The sequence below is a fragment of the Canis lupus genome, chromosome 7 (assembly GCF_048164855.1).
Source record: "Canis lupus baileyi chromosome 7, mCanLup2.hap1, whole genome shotgun sequence".
NCBI classification, from domain to species: domain Eukaryota; kingdom Metazoa; phylum Chordata; class Mammalia; order Carnivora; family Canidae; genus Canis; species Canis lupus.
Window position 1 is genome coordinate 29498790 of NC_132844.1, and position 21692 is coordinate 29520481.

At 34.9% G+C, this 21692-nt stretch overlaps 1 long non-coding RNA gene across 1 annotated transcript in view; it reads right to left on the reverse strand.

Moving 5' to 3' along the window:
- The window catches only part of LOC140636705 (uncharacterized), a 169532-nt gene that overhangs the window by 63893 nt on the left and 83947 nt on the right, over positions 1-21692 (reverse strand). The window contains exons 2-3 of the long non-coding RNA XR_012033912.1: positions 6747-6805; positions 6574-6673 (exon numbers count right to left, since the gene is read on the reverse strand). This is a non-coding gene — a long non-coding RNA (uncharacterized lncRNA). The remainder of the gene's footprint in view (positions 1-6573; positions 6674-6746; positions 6806-21692) is intronic.

A 21692-nucleotide genomic window follows, 5' to 3' on the forward strand; every position in this document is an offset into this window, starting at 1 on the left:
GATTCTCTCTTGGTAGGAAGATCTATGTGTGAAACTATGTACTATAATCAGAAAATTTGCTTATAATTATATTATTGACAATGACAATCAGTTATTATAATGGACAGTGATCCCAGTTATGGAAGTAAAACTGCCCAGTGATAGATCCAGGTTTTGAATCCAGAAAACATGAGCACGGAGCCACTTAAGCATTATAGCATGTTGTCTGGAACATTTTTCTTTATTAGTTTTAGTCTTCCCGAATTCTATTTTATGCACTTATTTTTTTAATTTAAATTGAATTAATTAACATATAGTGTATTATTAGTTTCAGAGGTAGAGTTCAGTGATTCATCAGTTGTATATAATGCCTCGTGCCCATTTTATCATATGCCCTCCTTAATGCCCATTACTCAGTTACCCTAGCCCCAAGCCCTTCTCCCCACCATATTTTACAGACTTCTATTGCCTTGAGTGTTTTCTAAATCTGCATCCCAGATTTATACATATTTACAAAATCCTGAATCATGTCTTCAAATGGCAATTTACTTGGATTTTTTCCATGTTTCAATTCTCAGATATTAAGCTGCTCATAAATTTTGAAGGCTCTTTACTTTGGGCCCTCCAATATGAGGGTTTTGGAAAACAATCAGTAAAGACTGTAGTCACTTGGTGGAGACAGACATCACTATGGGCTAGAATATGAATGAGTGGGAACATGATCTGGACCTTTAAAACTGGCATTCTGAAATGCAGGAAGAGAGCCCCAGAGACCATGACAAAATTTATTTGCCTGGGTGAAAAGTTAATGCTGCAGAGATACCCAGATGAAGTTAAAAGTATGTGTTGGGGCCAGATTCTTAAATGCCAGGATAGTAAGCATGAATGTTTTTTAGCAAGTACTAGGCACCCTTGAGAGCTTTGGTTTAGAGGAATGACATGATCAATCCAGGGCTTGACAGAAAAATAAATTAAACCTCATTTAATAGAAAGGAGAGATGGAAAACAGAGCCGAGAGAACAGATAGGAGGCTAAAATAGTAGTCCAAATGGAAATAAAAACAAAATGGGCCCCAAGGAAGGTAATAGAGACTGTATTAGTTTCCTTTTGCTGCTGTAACAAATTAGCACAAATTTAGTGGCTTAAACCAACACAAATTTATTCTCTTAACAGTACTGGAGTTCAGAAGTCTAAAATAAAAGTGCTTGCAAGACAGTATTTCTTCTGCACACTTCAAAGGGAAACCTGCCTCCTTGTCTTTTCCAGCTATAAGAGGCCATATGATTCCTGGGCTCATGGCCTCTTCTTCCATCTTCCAAGCCTGTTGCTCCAACCTCTGCTCACTTTGTTCCATATCCTCCTGCACTGAATCTTTCTTCCTTCTCATGAGGACCCTTGTGATTCTGTTGGGCCTACCTGTATAATCTGGGATCCTCTCCCCTTCTCAGGATTCTTAATTTTTTTTTAAAGATGTTTAGGGCATCTTTTTAAAAAAATATTTTATGTATTTATTCATGAGAGACACACAGCGAGAGGCAGAGACAGGTGGAAGGAGAGGCAGGCTCCTCGTGGGGAGCCCAATGCGGAACTCGATCCCAGGACCATGGGATCATGCCACTGAGCCACTCAGGAATCCCTTAGGATCCTTAATTTAATCAGATGTACAAAGTATTTTATAACATGCAAAGTAACATTCACAGGTTCTGAGGATTGAGATATGGACATTTTGACAGGGAGGCACATTATACAGCCTACAACAGAGATAGAAAAATATGCAAGTCTGGCTCCTGTCTCAGACTACTCCCCCTCAAAGACATTGAATTCCAAAAGAATATGATTACTTCTATCCAAACACACCTTCCTTTCTGCTTGTTAGCTGCTTGTAATTCTGCTCTTTTCTTCGCATAGAATACCTTTCCTCAATATCAGTGGCCTCAAATCCTAGCTCAGATGCTGCTATCTTCCAGAATCCTTCTGCTACCCACTTCATTCTCTCCTTTTCATCCATGTGTTGAGGAAGAATTCTCACTTTCCTTTTTCTTACATTTGTATTTTATTTGCTCTTTTTTTGAATGAAAAACTTTTATTTTGAAATAATTTCAGCCTTGCAAAAATAGCGCAAAGAATTCTGTACACCATTCATTTAGCTTCCCCAAATCTTAATGACTTAAATAGTTATAGCATAATGATCAGAGCCAGAAAATTGGATTGATATACTACCATTAACTAATCCATACCCTTTTTTGAGATTCCAGCAGTTATCCTAGTAATGTCCTTTATCTGGTCCTTCATCTGGCATGCTCCTTTAATTTTCTTCAGAGACAGTTCCCCAGTCTGTTTTTCATGACCTCGAGACTTTTGAAAGAGTCTAAACAGTTATTTTGTAGAATGCCTCTTTTTCTGGGTTTATCTGATATTTGCTTATGATTTTATTCAGGCTATATATTTATATATAGCAAGAATATCACAAAGGTAAAGTGCCCTTCTCAGCGCATCATTATCAAGAGGTAAATGATATCAGTATGTCTCATTACTGGTGATGTTTAATTACTAGTTTAGAATGCTGTCTGCCAGCTTGCCTATTGCTCTTGACACATTTAGCCTTATATTCTATATATTTTTGTCCTGGCGTTTTCAGACTTGGGAGGATCAAAAACTGATTTGTCAATAACACTAAAAGTAACATAGTATCAAGTAATACACACTAAGAACTTATTGTATGCTGGGAACTACATACATTAGTTTGCTTACTCCTCAAACTACCTCTATAAAGTAGACACTTTATCAACTCTGCTTTACCTGGAGAAGACTGACAGATAACTACCTTGAGATGAAGGAATACAATTTGCTTATTTTTTTATGCCACAGAGAACCTAGCACAATGGTTTGCATAAGATAAGGAGACAGTAAATGTTTGCAAAATTAACTTAAACCTGAAACTAAATGGAAGACAGAGCGTTCAGGTTGTGTAATTAATTATGTATGTCGACAAAGGAGAAGTAATCATGGATAATTATTAAGTACAGAATTTTGGGAAGAAGAATTTAAAAAGGCGATAATTTATTTTCAAATGGGCAAAGCTAAGAAAGAAAATGAAATTACTGTTGTCCAGAGTGGGTTCAGAGCAAAGACTTGGTGAAAGAATCACATTTAGAGGGTATTTGGCAGAAGATAATTCAGAAAAGGAGAAAGGGAGTTAAATGTAAATAGAGTAGAAGAAACAAGATAGTATATAGAGTGATAGCAAGCCGATTTTTAAAAGTGGGTGAAGAAAATTAAATGAGGGTATGCATAGGGGCATTATTAAATACCAGTGGATATTTGGGGGAAACTGTGAAAAATACATTTATATGTATAATACATGTAAAAAAACATTTTACAAAGTTGTTGAAGTTTTTTGTTTTATTCTAATTTAGCCAACACACAGTTATCTATAGTAAGGGAAAAAAGAAAAATGTTAAGGTAAACAGAAGAGTGGATAAACTCCATGTAGAATTGACTATAAAGCCCATTGTATACGATTTCTGAGGCAGCACATTTCCCTTTCAATGTTTGCTAGATTTATATGAAGAATAGCTCTTATTTCTTAACACAAAATGTGAGTGGTGAAAAAGAAAGAGAACTGGTGTTTGAAAAGTGGTTGCGTGTTTATATTTGTGGGCTTATTATAAATATAAAAGTGTTTCACATTGTTCGAAATGTAAACTTGTTCTGGCTTTATCTATCTTCAGATTTACAACAAAGAGATCAGATCATTGGACCAGAACTCCGGTCTGGTTTCTATTCTTAGCTTCACCACTAACTTACTGGATAGTGAAACAGGAAAACTTTCAGGGTCTGTATGCCTTGGTTTTCTCACCTCAAAATTAAGAGACTGGCTAGATGATCTCAATTATGCCCTCAAACTAAAACACTATAGACGGTTCTATTGTTTTGGGGATGCTAGCTAAATAACTAAATAATAATTTCATACAAATTTGATTTATTGAATTATTTGACATGTGATTGCTTCCTTAAAGGCAGATTTGCTGGAGAAAAATATAAGTGGAGAGATTCAGATTCATTGCCAGTGCTCATAACATGGTAATTGTGGAATTAACAGTTATAAGAATAGCTTTTTATTTAAAACGGGCTTGGTATTTTCCATTTGTTTGGGGTTTTCTTGGGAATATAGAGGATGGCCCTTGCCAATTAGTTCTCACTCCCGGAGTCCCTGGATGAGCTGCTTCTGTGTGAGAGATTGGTCCTTAAAGTCCAAGGCAGCTGGGAAGAAGGATATTGAAGCTGAGTGCCCAGCAGTCTTTCAAAGGGGACAGATGGAGACCCGTAACTAAAGATGGGAGGATCCTGACAAAGGAATGAAATTAATTTGGATGGGACCCCTGGAGACTGGATAGAGTTAAATAGTCTAACAGTAGGAGGCTTATTTTGCAGCCAGAAGTAGTTTTCTTCTGAAAGAAGAGTCTTTTACACTGGGAAACATTCTTTCTTCTTCCATGGCAATCTCTGTTTGGAGTCTTTATTCTTAACCTTCCCCCTCCTCAATTTTGTCTTTCTTTACTCCCGCCTTCACTCTCTCTCTTCCTTTCTTTTTAACACATCCTTTCATGATTAGATTAATTTGTTTACGCAGAGAAGGGGGTGAATGAGAGTTTGCATACCGGTAAGAACAGGCTTCCTTTCCCAGTGCACAGCGGCCTGAGAACATTGAACTCTCCTTTCTGCCTGGTGGAGTCTGTCCGTAACAAAAGATGACATCCCATCTTAAAAAAAAGGGAAAGCTTCCAAGATCTTTTAAAATTCTAACTAATAAAAATCCTGTTGCAGTGAGGAGAGGGGAGTGTGTGCGTGCGTGCGTGTGTGCGTGCGTGTGTGTGTGTGTGTGTGTGTACTGACCCACAGTTCTGAGACTGTCATGGGCAATCTCTGCAGAGGAGCCAGACAATAATAAGGCTCTGCTAAGGACTGATGCCAAGGTGATGGAAGGTGGGAGGAAGCACGCAGGAGCTCTGGTATGGCCAAGACATTATCTTGAAGTAGGGGAGGTAGTCTGAATGGAATATGTTTCTCAAATAGTGTCATTTTGATACTGTCAAGTTCATTTCCCCAGGAAGTGGGAGTCTGGAGTAAGGGTCTAAAAATCTCAATTCTCACCTAAGTTCTGTTCCGTATTGGTGTTTAGCCCTCAGCAAGCTAGTTAACCTCTCTGAGTCTGAGTTTCCTCAAATGAAATTGGCATAGTCATATTTCTCATTTTTTTTGGAAAGGCATAAAATAGATCATTTCTGTGCTTGTGCTTAGAGAGCTGTGTGATATTAAATACAACTTTGAGCATTCAATTGCCATAGGTAAAATGGGAATAATGATACTTAGAGGGTTTTATGAGACTTTAATGAGATAACAGAGCCTGATATAGGAAAATGCTCAATACTTACTTGTTCATTCCCGTTCCCTTACTTTCCCTTGGGTGTTGGCTATCTTGGATATTTGGGACACAATAATAAATTAGTTTCTATTACTGACTTTAGATACTAGCTTAAAACCATAGTTAAGGGTTTGAACTTGCTGAAAATCACATAATGCATTCCAAAGTAAAATGGAAGAGCATTTAATTGGATTTGCTGTGTTTTATATTAGCAATCATTGATATAGCTAATTCAGAGTTGACTCTATATGCACAAATGATTAGCAGAAAAAGTATACAATCATATGATCTCATCAGCTTTCATCAAAACCAACCAGTGCCATGGGGGCACTGACCAATTAGAATGGATTGAAGTAGGGGCTCAGAGGCACCCTACTATGACATGCCAGACATTAACCCTTGAATTGTTGGATCATAGGGAAGTTTAAGGATCTGGGACAGAGGCTGGGGGAAACAGGAAGTCCTTGAAGGGATTTGGGACAGTGAATCTTTATTAACTAGTATGAAGGTATTTTGATATTTTAAAAAGTGGAGGGCTAAACACATGCAGACATACTGAGTACCCCTGCTCATTCAGAACTTCACAATCATCTCATATAAACAAATAAAAATATCCTTACACCACCCATTTTCCCTCCAAACACCAACTCTCAACCAAGTATTTTATTGATTGGCAAATTTCAGAATGGGCTTTCAAGTCACTGAAACATATTCTTTTGGTAAACCAACAGAATGGGGGCAAAACAGGGGAAATCTTTTTAGATGGGATCCCAGATATGTGTGGAACACATGGCTTGTGATAAAAAATATGCATATACATACCCTTCTTTTGACACTTTTGATACTCTTCCATTAATTAGGAATCAATTTCTATAAGCAGTCCTGTGAAGTCTAAACCTATCAATCATTCTATTTTAGAAGGACTTATTTAGTTTATTATGCTGAGGACCAGGGGACTCCCCTAGGAATTAGGATGTGAAGAGAGAAAAGAGATTATTTTGAGGGATGGTTTACTTTAGAAGTGGACAGACATGGTAGCACACTACATTAGGGCATATTCATGAAGCACTCCTGAAGTTACTGGCTGCCTAGGAGTTATGAAAAAGGATTCCCAAGAAGTAGGAGGCATCGAGGCCTTCTCTCTGGTGGCTTACCCTTGGTATACATACCCTGCTTTGGGCATTCATAGCAGCAGATGATAATGTGGGCTCCAGCATTAGAGGGAGACAGTCACATGCACATGACCGTTCTTGTGCTGGGCAGCACTGTCTGCAAATACAGATGATGGAATGGAGTTAAAAGTGTTATTTTTCTCTAATTGCAAACACAAGCATGGACTCACCTATGACATTCAATAGCAGGAACCTGTATTCAGAGGAAGGTCGCTTGATGGAAGGGATCCTACGAAAGAAGGAAGACGGAGTCACAGAGAGCTCTAAGCATAGTTTCAATGGAGAATCTCTTGGAAGATAGTGAATAGCTAACTCATCAACACTGATTTCTGAACCACTGAGTTGCCTAGCTGGGAGGGCAGGATCGCATGAAGAAAACTTGCTCAGCAAAAGAGAACTTGCTAGGATTTTAACCCAAGGCACACAGGTTCCAGCTAAAGACCTCAGTAAACATATATACCAATTTAGTTTTGCAACTGAAGTAAACTGTCATGAAAACTGGTTACAGTTTTAAAGTTCTATTATGCTATCTTCTTTCTTTATCCAGAATTCCTAAAAAACAGAATATTCTGGTTAATGGAATTTTTTAAAGGAATTGCCTTTAGCACTATATACAGATCAATGATTATTAAGAATTAAGTATAATAAAATATACTTAATAGTCCAGTAGTTACTTTGTGATTTAAGAAACTCTTGAAGAACTCATCCTTCCTAAAGCTCATCAAGGGCACCAAGTTTAGGATGTAAAAAATGGTTCTTAATCTGATGTCACCATAAGAATATACTTGAGAAATTGAATTGATTTTTAAATGGCTTTGCTAGGATTTTTTTTCTTCAATTTTCTCAAGCCTCAAATGCAAAAACAGAATAAAAATAATCCAAATCAAATTATGTATGTGTGAATACATGTATACATATGCATACATGTCACCTTAACATATATGCTGAGTAAAAGTATTTTTCCCCAGAATTTTCAGTTTTGAGCTTATTTGACCTAAAAATGGCTTTGAAATGACTTAAGAAACAGGATTTTTCTGATTTCTTTTACTAGAGCAATTTAAAAATAATCAGCAAAGAAGAGTTTCTCAATGGAACTCAGAGCATATAATAAACTTACTTCTAAACTTTCTGTTAGGGTGACTATGTTTGCTTAGAAGAAACCTGCTTCCACATAAGGAAGTTATTTTTTAAATGGAGGTAAATTTGCATACAGTGAAATACATAGATCTTTAGTGTTACAGTCTGATGAATTTTGACATATTTATACACCTCTGTAACTACTACTTTAATCATGATAGAGAATATTTTTACCACTTGAGGAATTTCCTTTATGTGCTTTGCCAGTCAATGCCTGCTACTTTCTCTACCCCACAGCAAATACTATTCTTATTCTTATCAGCATAGGTTAGCTTTCTGTATTCTAGTACTGCATATCTGGTAGATTAAAGATGACCACATATTCTTTGACACTCTTTCCATCAAGACAGGAATCTGTACCCCTAATTTTGAATATAGGAGGACTCTATAAAAACTTAGCTGATAGAAATGATGGAAGTCATGCTGTGCCAACTTTTAGACCATGCTTTATGAGATGGGCAGCTTCTGCTTTCTGAATCTTGGGACACGCCAAGAACCCAGCTAGTGTATTGTGAAGAAGTCCAAGTAGCCCATGGAAAAATCCATATGGAAAGAAATTGAGAACCTTAACCAACAGCCCTGGCTGAATTTCAATATACAAAACCAATTTGCCAGCCATGTGAATGCGCTACCTTGGAAGTGTGTCTGACCGTCCCAGTGGAGCTATGCAGTGCCCAAGTTGCAGATTTGAGATCAAAATACTTAATTTTAATTTCTCTTAAACTGTGAAGTTTTGAAATAGACTGTAATAGATAACTAGAAAATTTGTATAAATTGAATTCTACCATATGTACTTTTAAAAATCTGACTTCTTTAAATACTTTTTAAAAAGATATATCAATTTCATTATGGCTATCAACTTATGAATTAGTAGTTAATTCCTTCTTATTGCTGAGTAGTACTCCATTAACTGACTATGCCATAAATTATTCTTTCTGATGTTGAAGGATACTTGAGTTGTTTCCAATTTTCACCTCTTATGAATAATATTGCTGTGAACACTCATGTACAAGCTGTGTGTGGACATATGTTTTCATATCTCTTGGGTAAATATCGGAGAGTGGGAATACAGGGTCATATGGAAAGTATATACTTAACTATATAAGAAACTGCCAAATCTTTTTCCAAAACCATTACATAATTTTATTGTTCTACAAGCAATGTGTGAGAATTCTTGTTTTTTTTTATATCCTTTGCTACATTCAGTATTGTCAATCTTTTTAATTATAACCATTCTAGTGGGTGTGTAGTGATATCTTATTTTTATTTTAATCTCCATTTTCTTTCTCTTTTTTTGCTTTTTAAGTTTGTATTTAAATTTGTTAGTTAATATAAAGTGTTGCATTAGTTTCAGATATACAATACACGAAACACCATACACCATGACAAGTGTACTCCTGAATCTCCCTCACCTATTTACCCATCCCCCAACCCCCTCCTCCCTGATAACCATTGTTCTCCATAATAAAGAATTAAGAGTCTGTTTTTTGGTTTGTCTCTCTCTTTTATTTTCCCCTTTAGTCTTTTGTTTCTTAAATTCCATGTAGGAATGAAATCATATGGTATTTGTCTTTCTTTGACTGATTTATTTCACTTAGCATTATACTCTTTAGCTCCATTCATGTCATTGCAAATGGCAAGATTTCATTCTTTTTCATGGCTGAATATATTCCATTGTGTGTGTGTGTGTGTGTGTATCTATATCTATCTCACACTTGGGTTACTTTGATATCTTGGTTATTATAAATAATGCTGCTATAAACACAGGGGTGAATATATCCCTTTGAATTAGTGTTTTGTATTCTTTGGGCAAATACTGACTAGTGTGATTGATGGATCATAAGGTAGCTCTATTAAAAAAAAAACATTTTATTTATTTATTCGAGAGAGTGAGAGAGAGAGAGAGAGAGAGGCAGAGACACAGGCAGAGGGAGAAGCAGGCTCCATGCAGGGAACCCGATATGTGACTGGATCCCCGGTCTCCAAGATCACGCCCTGGGCTGAAGGCAGTCGCTAAATTGCTGAGCCACCTAGGGATCCCCAAGGTAGCTCTATTTTCCCCACCCTATATCTATACCAGACTGTCTTGTTTAATGTAGATTTATAGCAAGCCTTGAAATCAGTAATATAAGTCTTCTTCCAACTTTATTCTTTTTTTCAAGATTGTTTTTGCTATTATATATTTGCATGCACGTTTTAAAATCAACTTGTCAATATCTAGATTAAAAAAAAGCTTGCATATATTTTTATTGAGCTTGTGTTAAATCCATTGATCAACCTCTTAACAATATAGTCTAATCCATGAACATGGTATATCTATCTATTTATTTGGATATTTATTTTCTCTCATTAAGATTGTTTTCAGTCCAGAGGTTTTGAGAATCTTTCACTACCTTACTAATTATGTTATTTTAGTTAATTATTTATAATAATTTAATTAATTATTCAAAGGTATCTGAGCATCTATGTTTCATGCACTGTTTTAGGTGCTTCAGACACAGGATGAGCAAGTCCCTTGCTTTCATTCTAGAAGTCAAGACATAAAACAAAATAATATAGTTTCACATCTTAATAAATATTATAACAGAACTAATCCTCTGAATAATAGAGAGTAATGAATGGGTGCTTTTTTTTTTTTTTTTTTTTTTTTGAGAGAGAGAGAGTGATGGAGTGGGCTAAAGGGAGAGTGAGAATGTTAAGCAGGCTCCATGCCCAATGTGGAACCTGATATGGGACTCCATTTCACAGTCCTGAGATCATGACCTGAGCTGAAATCGAGAGTTGGACGCTTAATCAACTGAGCCACCCAGGCATCCCTGAAGGCGCATCTTTGTTGGAGTAGTCAGGAAGCATCTCTCTGAGAAAGTAACAATTTATCAGAGGCTTAAATAATGTTAAGGAACAAGTCCTAGCAAAAACTTTAAAAAAGAGCCTTATAGGCAAAAAGTCCACAGGCAGAAATACACCTGGTGTATTTCAAATATAGCAAGAAGTTTGTTGGTAATTTTGCAATATGATTTTGAGATATTCTCACTTGATTGCTTCTATTTTCTCAAGGAACAAGACTTGAAATAATTATTTGAGAAAGCATGGAATAAATGTTGAAGAAAGGAGAAGTTATAAAATAGTTCTTGTGAGAAGTGAGAAAGCAATTGTACAAGAGAAATGTAGCAGTATTGCTTGGGCACTTCGAAATGTGGATTATGAACTGGTAAGTAATGATTGTGAATTTTACTGCAGCCAAATTCATCTGTTAGAGAGTAAATGTAGAGGTGGCATGGAGTTATGTTTCACTAGCACTGAATTTTTTTCGTTTTGCTGGCAAGAATGCCAGAGAAGGAGACAAAGGGAAGAGAGTGGACAATACATGCAATGAAGTGATTACAGTGATGTTTTGTGGAATCCAAGATGAGAGAAGTGAAAATATAAAGAGAATTTAAAAATGTGCCAATAGACTTGAGATTCAAACATCTTTGGAGTTCGGATATTAAAATACATGCATTCCTGGCTTTATAGCATTTCACTTCATGGTACTTCACAGATACTGATATTAATTAATTAATTAATTAATTTATTTATTTATTTATTTTACAAATTGAAGATTTATGGCAACCCTGCAGTGAGCAAGTCTATTGGTACTATTTTTCCTATAGCTATTGCTCACTTTGTGTCTGGGTGTCACATTTTGGTAATTCCGACAATATTTCAAGCTTTTTCATTATTATTAAATGTGTTTTAATCTGTGATCAGTGATTTTGGATGTTACTCTTGTAATTGTTTTGGGGTACCATGAGCCATGCCCATATAAGATAGCAAAGTTAATTGATAAATGTTATGTTCTGACTGTTTCACCAAGCAGCCATTCCCTCATCTTTCTATCTTTGTGGGCCTCCTCATTTTCTGAAACACAATGGTATTGAAACTTGGCTAATCAATAACCGTCATTATAAGGTTATTGACGTGTAAGTGAAAGGAAGAGTCACATGTCTCCCACTTTAAATAAAAAGTTACAGATGATTAAGCTTAGTGAAAGGACATGTCAAAAGCTGAGACAGTCCAAAAGCTAGACTTGTGCCAGTTATTCAAATTGTGAATGTACAGGAAGGAAAGTAAAAGTGTTACTCTAGTGAAGACATGAAAGGTGAGAAAGTGCAACAGCTCTATTGATGATATGGAGAAGGTTTTAGTGGTCTGGTTAGAAAATCAAACCAGCCTTTACATTTCACTAAGCTAAAGCCTAATCCAGAGCAAAGCCTAACTTTCTTCAGTTCTATGAAGGCTAAGAGGTGAGGAAGCTACAGAAAAGTTTGAAGGTAACAGAGCTTGGTTCATGAAGTTTAAGGAAAAAAGCTTTCTCCATAACATAAAAATGCAAGGTGAAGCAAGTGCTAGTGCTACAGCAAGTTACCCAGAAAATCTAGTTAAGACACTTAACAAACTAAACAACAGATTTTTAATGTAGACGAAATAGCTTTATATTTATAGAAGATGCCATATAGGACTTTCATAGCAAAAAAGAAGTCATAGAAGATGCCATATAGGACTTTCATAGCAAAAAAGAAGTTGATGCCTGTTGCAAGTCAATGTAAGTCAATGCATGGCTTTAAAGCTTTTAAAGATAGCTTACTCTCTTGTCAGTAGCTAATGCAGCTGGTGACTTTGAGTTGTAGCCAGTAGATCATGTACCATTCCAAAAACTCTAGGACTTTAATGAGTGATGATAAATGTACCCTGCCTGTGCTCTAGATAGCGAACAATGAAGCCTGAATGACTACAATCTGTTAACAACATGGTTTATTGAATATTTTAAGCCCACTGTTGAGAACTACTACTCAGAAAAAAAGTTAATTTCAAAAGGTTATTTTTCAGGATCCCTGGGTGGCGCAGCGGTTTAGCGCCTGCCTTTGGCCCAGGGCGCGATCCTGGAGACCCGGGATCTAATCCCATGTCGGGCCCCCGGTGCATGGAGCCTGCTTCTCCCTCTGCCTGTGTCTCTGCCTCTCTCTCTCTCTCTCTCTCTCTCTCTCTCTCTGTGACTATCATAAATTTAAAAAAAAAAAAAGGTTATTTTTCACTGACAATGCACCTGATTACCCAAGAGCTCTGATGGAGATGTACGAGATTAATGTTGTTTTCATACCTGCTAACACAACATCCATTCTGAAATCCATGAATCAAGGAGTTATTTTGACTTTTAAGTCTTACTTACTATTTAAGAAATACATTTTTTAAGGCTATAGCTACCATAGATAGTGATTCCTCTGATGGATCTAGGCAAAGTATATTGAAAACCTGGAAAGGATTTATCATTCTAGATGCCATAGAGAACATTCATGATTCATGGGAAGAAGTCAAATATCAACATTAACAAAAGTTTGGGAAAAGTTGATTCTAACCCTCATGGATGACTTTGAAGGGTATAAGACCTTAGTGGGGGAAGTAACTGGAGATGTGGTGGAAAACAGAAAGAGAACTAGAATTAGAAGTGGAGCCTGAAGATGTGAATGAATTGCTGCCATCTTATGATCAAACTTGAAGGGATGAGGAGCTGCTTCCCATGGACGAACAAAGAGAGTGTCTTGAGATGGAAACTACTCCTGGTGAAGATGCTATGAAGTCTGTTCAAATGACAACAAAGGATTTAGAATATTACATAAAGTTAGTTGATAAAGCAATGGCAGGGTTTGAGAAAATTGACTTTAATTTGGAAAGAATTCTACAGTAGGTAAAATGCTATCAAACAGCATCTCAGCTACAGAGAAAGGAAGAGTCATTCATGACAGGAAGAGTCAGTTGATGGAGAAAACTTCGTTGTTGAATTGTTCTAAGAAATCTCCATAGTTACCTTCACCTTTAGCAACTACCACCCTGATCAGTCAGCAACCATCAACACTGAGGCAAGACCCTCCACCAACAAAAAAATTATGACTTGCTAAAAGCTCAAATGACAGCTAGCATTCTTTTTTTAGCAATAAAATATTTTTAAATTAAAGTATGTACTTTTTTTAGATATAATGCTATTGCACACTTAATTGCCAATATATAGTATAAACATAATTTTTATATGCATTAGGAAACCAAAAAATTAACTTTATTTTGTTTATTATGACTTTCACTTTATTGTGGTAATCTAGAACCAAACTCACAGTATCTCAAAGATATGCCCGTACATGATCTGGAAAGACAGAAATTAGTAAACTTTTGACTAAAGATTTGGGAAGTAATGTAGTGAGTAATTGCTAATGAAAATTTCCAAAACATAACCTTGAGAGTGGATAGCTTAAGTGAAAAGGACAAAAAAATAATGTCGAAGATAAGGAAGTCAATGAATGAGAGGCCTAGGTGTAAAATAAATATCAACATACATACAGAGGTCACTAAGAATGCTGACAGAGGTAATGGTGGAGAGTAATGGAGTGGACAACAACTGAAGAGAGAGGGATCCAAAGGTTGATGGTGCCCATAGCGTCACCATCTATACCACTATAGAATGGTATCCTAGAGTACAGTTTAATGGACTATGCTTCAAAGATTCGGGTTTTTATGGAAGGTGGGAAGAAAAGACATTTTCTATAAACAGCAATGAGGATCAGAGACTCTAATTTGCTATCTAGGCCTGTGGTGTCACATGGGATGTGAGAGAAAAAAGCCTCCATTAAGGGCTGTGAGGAGACAGCATATAGAGGGAGTAGCTAAATTTTTGTTAGATGAAAAAGTTGGAATTAAAATCTAGAAAAGAGTTAGAAGCTCTAGAGGAGAGTTGGAAGAGTAAGTTTCAGAGAATGTAGTGCAAGAGTTTGGAAGGTCAAAGATTTTGTATTAGAGAATGGACAGAGCTGTATCAAGTGTTGTGTGGCTATGAGGACAGTCTGAGAATTTTGGACTTCTGGCAGTGTCTGAGGGGAATAATGAGTTTCCTTCCATTATTCTCAAGGGCAAGGGAGTGGTCAGTTCTGATCATAGCTTCCTTCTCAAGATTTGTGTTTTGTGCCATTTGTGCTAGAGAGACAGGTAGTGTTAAAGTTGGGAGAGGCACAGTTTGACCGGGAACACTTGGAGCCCTTATTAACGAGATGCTTGATAAATGAGGCAAAATCTCATGGACCTGGTGCACTTGTTGGTAGTTATAAAAATGAAATACAATTGTAATTTTGTATTGATGGATTTAAAAGTGGTCTGTTACTTTTGAAAGAAGGAGAGGCTTGGGAATGCATGGACTTAAATTTGAGACACACTATTGACCAATTTTTAGGGTGTGTTTGTCTTCTTTTTTAATTATCCCAATTAATTAATTAAACACCATGGAAAATGGCATAAAAGGTCAGGGCACTAATGTTATAAAAAGGAAGACTGACAGTTAACATGATATTTATATTATTATATATGTAAACATATTCACATATATAGTTAACATAGCATATATATCACTAGATTACATTATGTCTTCACACAAGAGCCAAGCCTATTGTTTGCAGTATAATTTTTCATACCATAAAGATTTTTAAAAGCATATTCTATGTGCTTATGTTTATTTAAAATTTTAGAATCTGTTTCTTCAAATGTTGAAGAGTAACTTTAATCCAAGAAACAGCATTTTGATCCACATTTACTCTGGAGTTTTCCTCTGTCAGCTTGAGAGATACAAAAATAAAAGGGGAAAATATTTATGTTGAAGACAGAAGAAAATCTGTATTTATTATTAATGTTCTGTTCTGGGCTGGAAATTGATGTATCCTACACTTGGTAAATGAAAGTGAGTTTTTGTATATGATCAGATCCTGGAAAGCACTTACCTCCCTGTTTTCTTCTTCCTGCTTCCTCCTTTAATAGGAGAGTTCTTCTATTCTTATAGCTTAGACCATTATCTTTCTACAGCTGCCCTGTAAATTTAATTCTCTGCTCAAAATTCTCTCTGCTCCACAGCTACTCTCTACCTGACACTCAGATGTATCAACTTAGATGTTTTTTTTTCTCTTTGCAAGTTAAACATGGAAAAGACAAAAATAGAAGAGCTCATTAATCGATGTAAGAAAAACATGTCAGGCTGAGAGAATGAAGTTATGTTATAAGGGCAAGCGCTGTTGATTTTTAGCAAGTTGACCCAAGATCATCCTTCATTAAATAGCTGTAATGTAGGTCACAATTTGAATCATGCAAATATTATAAAATACTTATTTGACTTATAAATTTATTATTAATGAATGATAATATTAGTAATAAACTTGAACTAGACTCAGCTGCTTCATTTGACAATATAATACTAATAAATTTTGTGTTCAGATAAATAGGGAAAAAAGCAATAAAAACAATTTGCCAAAGGGCCCATTTCCCACTTGATACGACAGTTTTCTTAATTTGTTTTCTATGCCTTTACTCATTTTCTCATTTATTGCAACAGTTTCTGATTCTAGAAGTAAACAAAATTACATGTAAAATTGTAATTAAATTTTTCCTCAAGTTCAATCACCAAAGAGTTGGGTTTAGAGGCAAAAAAAGATGTTTTAGTGATATAGCAAGTAAGAATATTAACTCATTCAGAAGAATGCAATAAATCTGACCAAGAAAATCTGAAATTGGAGAAAGAAGTTTAGCCTTACTAAACTATGTCTCACAGGTGAATGAATACAATAGAGACTACATTTTCTCTTTAGAATATTTTTTTAGATATTAATTTGTTACCTTTCCTTTGTGTGTGTGTGTGTTTCCCTTTTTTTTTTTTTTTTTTTTTTTTTTGCTCAGTTCCTAGAAGATATCAAAGACATTGTGTTCCTTTGCCTCTAGGAAGGACTGTGTCACAGGATGGAAGGAAAAATTGCTTATAGACTACAAAGCATGACAAAAAGATAAAAGAACAACATGGAGCTAGTTTGGGCAATGGGAATCTCAGTGATAATCATAGTGGCTGGGAAGAAGGGTCTTCCCAATGCCTTTATTCTGATAAAACCCTAGGCCCTTACGGGAATTGGGTGGGGCAAGTATCCTCCAGATACTTAAGTTAAATTTTCCATCAGTTTAGCAGAATGGAAGTTATAAGTGGAATTCATTTTATTTATTTATGTGTTTGTTGTTTTTGTTATAACTATTATCATTTGTTTTTTACCTTAAGGCACCACATAGGACTAATTAGTATCCTTGGTTTATGATGTATTGTCATCATTGCTTATTCATGGCCTTCAGTTATTTTATTTATTTAATTTTATATATTCATTAACAATATGATGAAATTATATGAATCCATTGCCCAATTTAAGAACTGTAATCTAAAATACGTCTATATGCTATTACGAATTCGGTTTTTCTGTCTGCCCTGGAATAGCCATTACTTTGAATTTTTTGTTTATCCTTGCTCTGCCTTAAAGAAACATTAATATATGCATATATTTTAAAAATATTTTATTTAGTTTTGCTTCTTTTTGAATTTTACAAAGTGGGTATCATAATGTATGTATCTTCTGGGACTTCCTTCTTCCACTCATCATTATTACAATAGGACTCATCCATGTGTTAAATGTAGTTTGGTTCATTAATTTTCATTGGTATTTAGTATTATCTGATTATGTTATAGTTTAGTCAAACTCCTGTCAATGGACATCTGGATTGTTTCCACATTTGTGCTATCATTAATAGTGCTACTGCTAGGTGTTTTGTGGTATATATTTATTAAATTCACTTGCATAAATACCTAATATGAAATTGCTAATTTATTTGGTGTGCAAATATTCAACTATAGAAAATAATGCTAAATTGTTTACCAAAGCGATTATTCCAAGTTACATCCCATCAACAATATGTGAGAGCCCATTGATTTACAATCTCTGCAATACTTGGTACTGTCAACATTTTAGTTTTTGCCCGTTGAATGAATGTAAGATAACTTTCCCACTCTTATTTTTTTTTTTACATTTCCCCAAATAATAGTTAGATTGAGTCTAACTTGATATGCTTTTTAGTGATATATGTTTTCTTTTCTGTAAAATACTTATTTAGGTCTTTTGCCCATTTTTCATTTCTTTTTATATTTTTATTATTGACATAAAAGTTTTTATAAATAATATTACAATTTTAATTCTTATTTCTTAGTAAATATTTTTGTGGTAGTTTAAGGAATCATTTGCAAAGTCAGAAAGATATTCATCTATATTTTCCTCTTAAAATTTTAAACTTTTTTAAACAATTCATCACTACTTCTGTTCAACAATTGTATGGGAGATTCTAGCCAGTTCTTTTTTTTTTTTTTTAAGATTTTCTTTATTTACAATGAGAGACCCACAGAGAGAGGCAGAGACATAGGCAGAAGGAGAAGCAGGCTCCATGCAGGAAGCCTGATGTGGAACTCGATTCCAGGACCCCGGGATCATCACCTGAGCCAAAGGCAGACGCTCAACCAGTGAGTCACCCAGGTATCCCTAACCAGTTGTATAGAAAAAGGAATTAATTAAAAGTCATAAAGATAGGAAAAGAGAAAAAAAGTCATTTTTCAGATGATATGATTGTCTACTTGAAATCCCCCAGGTGATATTAATAATAACAATAATGATAATGATAATAAGGGAGTTAGGCAAAATAGCTAAACATAAGATGAATACACAAAAACACTTGATTTTACTTCTATAAACCAGAAACAATTAGAGTAATAACAACTATGAAAGATATCCTTTATAATAATAAAAATATAGAGTACAGTATTTAGGAATAAACCTAATGATGAATGTGTAAAACCTATATATAGAAAACTATAAAAACATTTTTGAATAAATATTTCTAGAAGAATATCTTAAAAATAGAGAAGTAGCCCATGCTCATCATGTGAAGATGTCATAACACCTGAATTCTTCCTACACCAATTTATAAATTCAATGTAACTTCAAATTCCCAGAAGGATTCTTTGTGTAACTCAGTAGAGGTCTCATCTTTCCAATTCTTCTCATTACCAGAGAATACCTAAGTTAGGTATAATGTCTTTAACTCTTAGAACTTTTTTAAAAAGAGAGGTGATAAAGGGAAGCTGGAGCAGCCCTGAGGAAAGCAAGAGGCCCCAACTATTAAAACTTTGAATCCTGAATATATGTCTTAACAGTTCTTATGTGTGGCAGATACCATTGGCTGACTACCACAACACCCATTCCATTTTATTTTTCACTTGCCTTCTTCCATTTTGGAAATGTTAAAGCTAAAAGTTTTTTTTTTTTTTTTTTTTTCTAGATTCCCTTTTCACTACAGATGGCTCTGGGACTCAGTTCTAGCCAATGAGACATAAGCCATCATATCTGTCAGTGCTGCCACTTCTGCTCCTCCTTTCTGCTGCCCAGAACATAGAAGCCATTCCAGAACTGTATCAGTCTTTAGTAAGGATGACAGAACAGAAAAGCAAGAGTCCTGCTTTCTTGATGGCATTCTTGAATTCTTATACACTCTGTAGATCTATCTGCCTGCCTACCTACAGCCTTTCATTACGTAAATCAGTTGCTATTTAGTCCATTTATTGGGCTTTCTCATACTCACTATTGAATACAATCGTATTCAATGCTTTACAAATAATACTTACTAGATCACATGTGTGTACCCGAATACAATGATTATAATTCATTCATTTGAATGTGTGCAACTTTAGTATACTTCTCTCAGAATTTAAAAATTCTGGTAGACAGAATTAAATAGCAAAGGCATAGATAAATTGAATCATACAATTGATACATTTAATCTTATTGGTATAAATAGGCCTTTATATTCCTTATGAAGAGAATAATAATTTCTATACATTTCTGGAAATTTCACAAAAAGTAATCATGACTTTGGCCATAAAATGTTAAATTTACTTATGGCATTTTCAGCTTTTTATAGTTCACAAACTCTGGTCATAAATCAATCATACTTGAAATGAATAGTAAATAGATAACCAGAAATTCTGACTACTTAGAATCATACTTCTAGAAGTATTATGTTGGGCCAGTGAGGAAATGAAAAGAAATAACATGCCATTTGGGAAGCATGAGAAAATGAGACTACTTCATCTCCAAATCTATAAAACACAGCAAAAGTTGCACTCAGGAGAAAATCAATAGTCTTAAATGTCCTCAATATTGAAGAAAAATAGAAAATAATGGAAGAAAACATCTTTAAAAATTAGAAAAGGAATAACAAAAGAGACCAAAAGAAATGATAAAGAGGAATACTTAAAAGATGAACTGGATTTAATTAAGTAAAAAACAAGGGATCCCTGGGTGGCGGGGATCCCTGGGTGGCGCGGTGGTTTAGCGCCTGCCTTTGGCCCAGGGCGCGATCCTGGAGACCCGGGATTGAATCCCACATCGGGCTCCCGGTGCATGGAGCCTCCTTCTCCCTCTCCCTCTCTCTCTCTCTCTCTCTCTCTCTGTGACTATCATAAAAAAAAAAAACTCTATAGTAAAGAAAAAAATAAGCCTAAAATATGGTTTTTAGAAAAGACTAATAAAACAGATAAACCTGATTAGAGCAGAGGGAGAGAGCAAAATATATACAAGATTAGGGATGAGAAAGTAGACAGAAGTACAGATATAGAAGAGATTTACAAGAATTATAAAAGACCACACACATATTTTCACAACAAACTTGGAGACCTGGAGGAGATGGATGGTTTTCTAGCAAAAGATAAAATATCAAGTTTGATCGAAGAAGATATAAAATCCTTGAAAAGACCAATTACCAAAGACAAGCTTGAAAAGGTGAATAAAGATGTACCATTCAGACACCAAAGTGAGATGGGTTCTCAGCCAAGTTCTATCTAACCTTTACAGAATAAAGTTTAGTCCAGGTTATTTAAACTATTTCAAACCATAGAGGAAGCTAGCAATCTTCCTAATTTATTATATAAATCCCACAAACTTAATAACAAAATTTTACCAATTACCAATATAGTATCCAAAACAAAACAAAACTCATTTGTCAATATATGCTAACACTCTAAAATATTGGTAAATAGAATATACCGACATAATAATACATTATTACTAAGAAGTAGCTCAGATATCCAAAGGTGATTCAGTATCAGTATAATCCATTATGACAGCAGTAAAAAGACCAGGTGCTCATATAAATAGATGTTTAAAAGTCATTTAATAAAGCAATTTTTCCTAATAAAAACACAGTAAAACTGGATAAGAAACTACTTAGGTATGTTGTTTTACCACAAACTTACAATAAATACCATTCTAATTAGAGAAACCCTAAGACTTTCACTTAAACCAAGAAAAAAATATAATAGCTAACACTTTTATAGTGCCTACTCTGTGCAAGGACAGTTCTAGGCACTCTACATATAATAATTATCACAGAAATCATAGTTGATAGTTATTATTATAATTCCCATGTTAAAGATGGAAAAACCAAGACATAGAAAGCTTAAATAACTTGCCCAAGAACACACAAACAGCAAGTGGCAAGCTTGTAAATCAAAGTTATGCATTAATGCTTAAGAAATCATGCTCTTAGCCCTATGCTGTATAGCCTCTGTAACTACATCAACAATTCCTGTTATGATTGCTACTACTCAGCACTTTTTTGAGTAACTAGCAACTGTAGTACAATAATAAAATGAAAGAAGTGGTGTTGGAGAAGAATAAATAAACAGATTTATTTTGCAGATTTATTCCTTGAAAACCAAAGACCATCTAGTAAAATACCACAAAAATTAATAAGAAAATTTAGTAAGGTAACTGGACAAAAGACAAACAAATTGTTTTCCTTTACTCTTGCAATAAAGACCTAGAAATAGAAATATGGGGGAGTATTTCATTCTTAACAGTCACATATATGACAAATATACATACACTTACGAAGAAAACAGTTTTAAAAATTGGCAAAAATTTGATAAGAAAAGCACAAGACTTCTAGAAAGAAAACTATACTCTTATTAGAAAGCATACAAAGAATATTTGGACAAATGGAAAAACATGTCAAATGGAAAGACTAGTTATTATTTAAAATTTAAATTCTCCAAAATT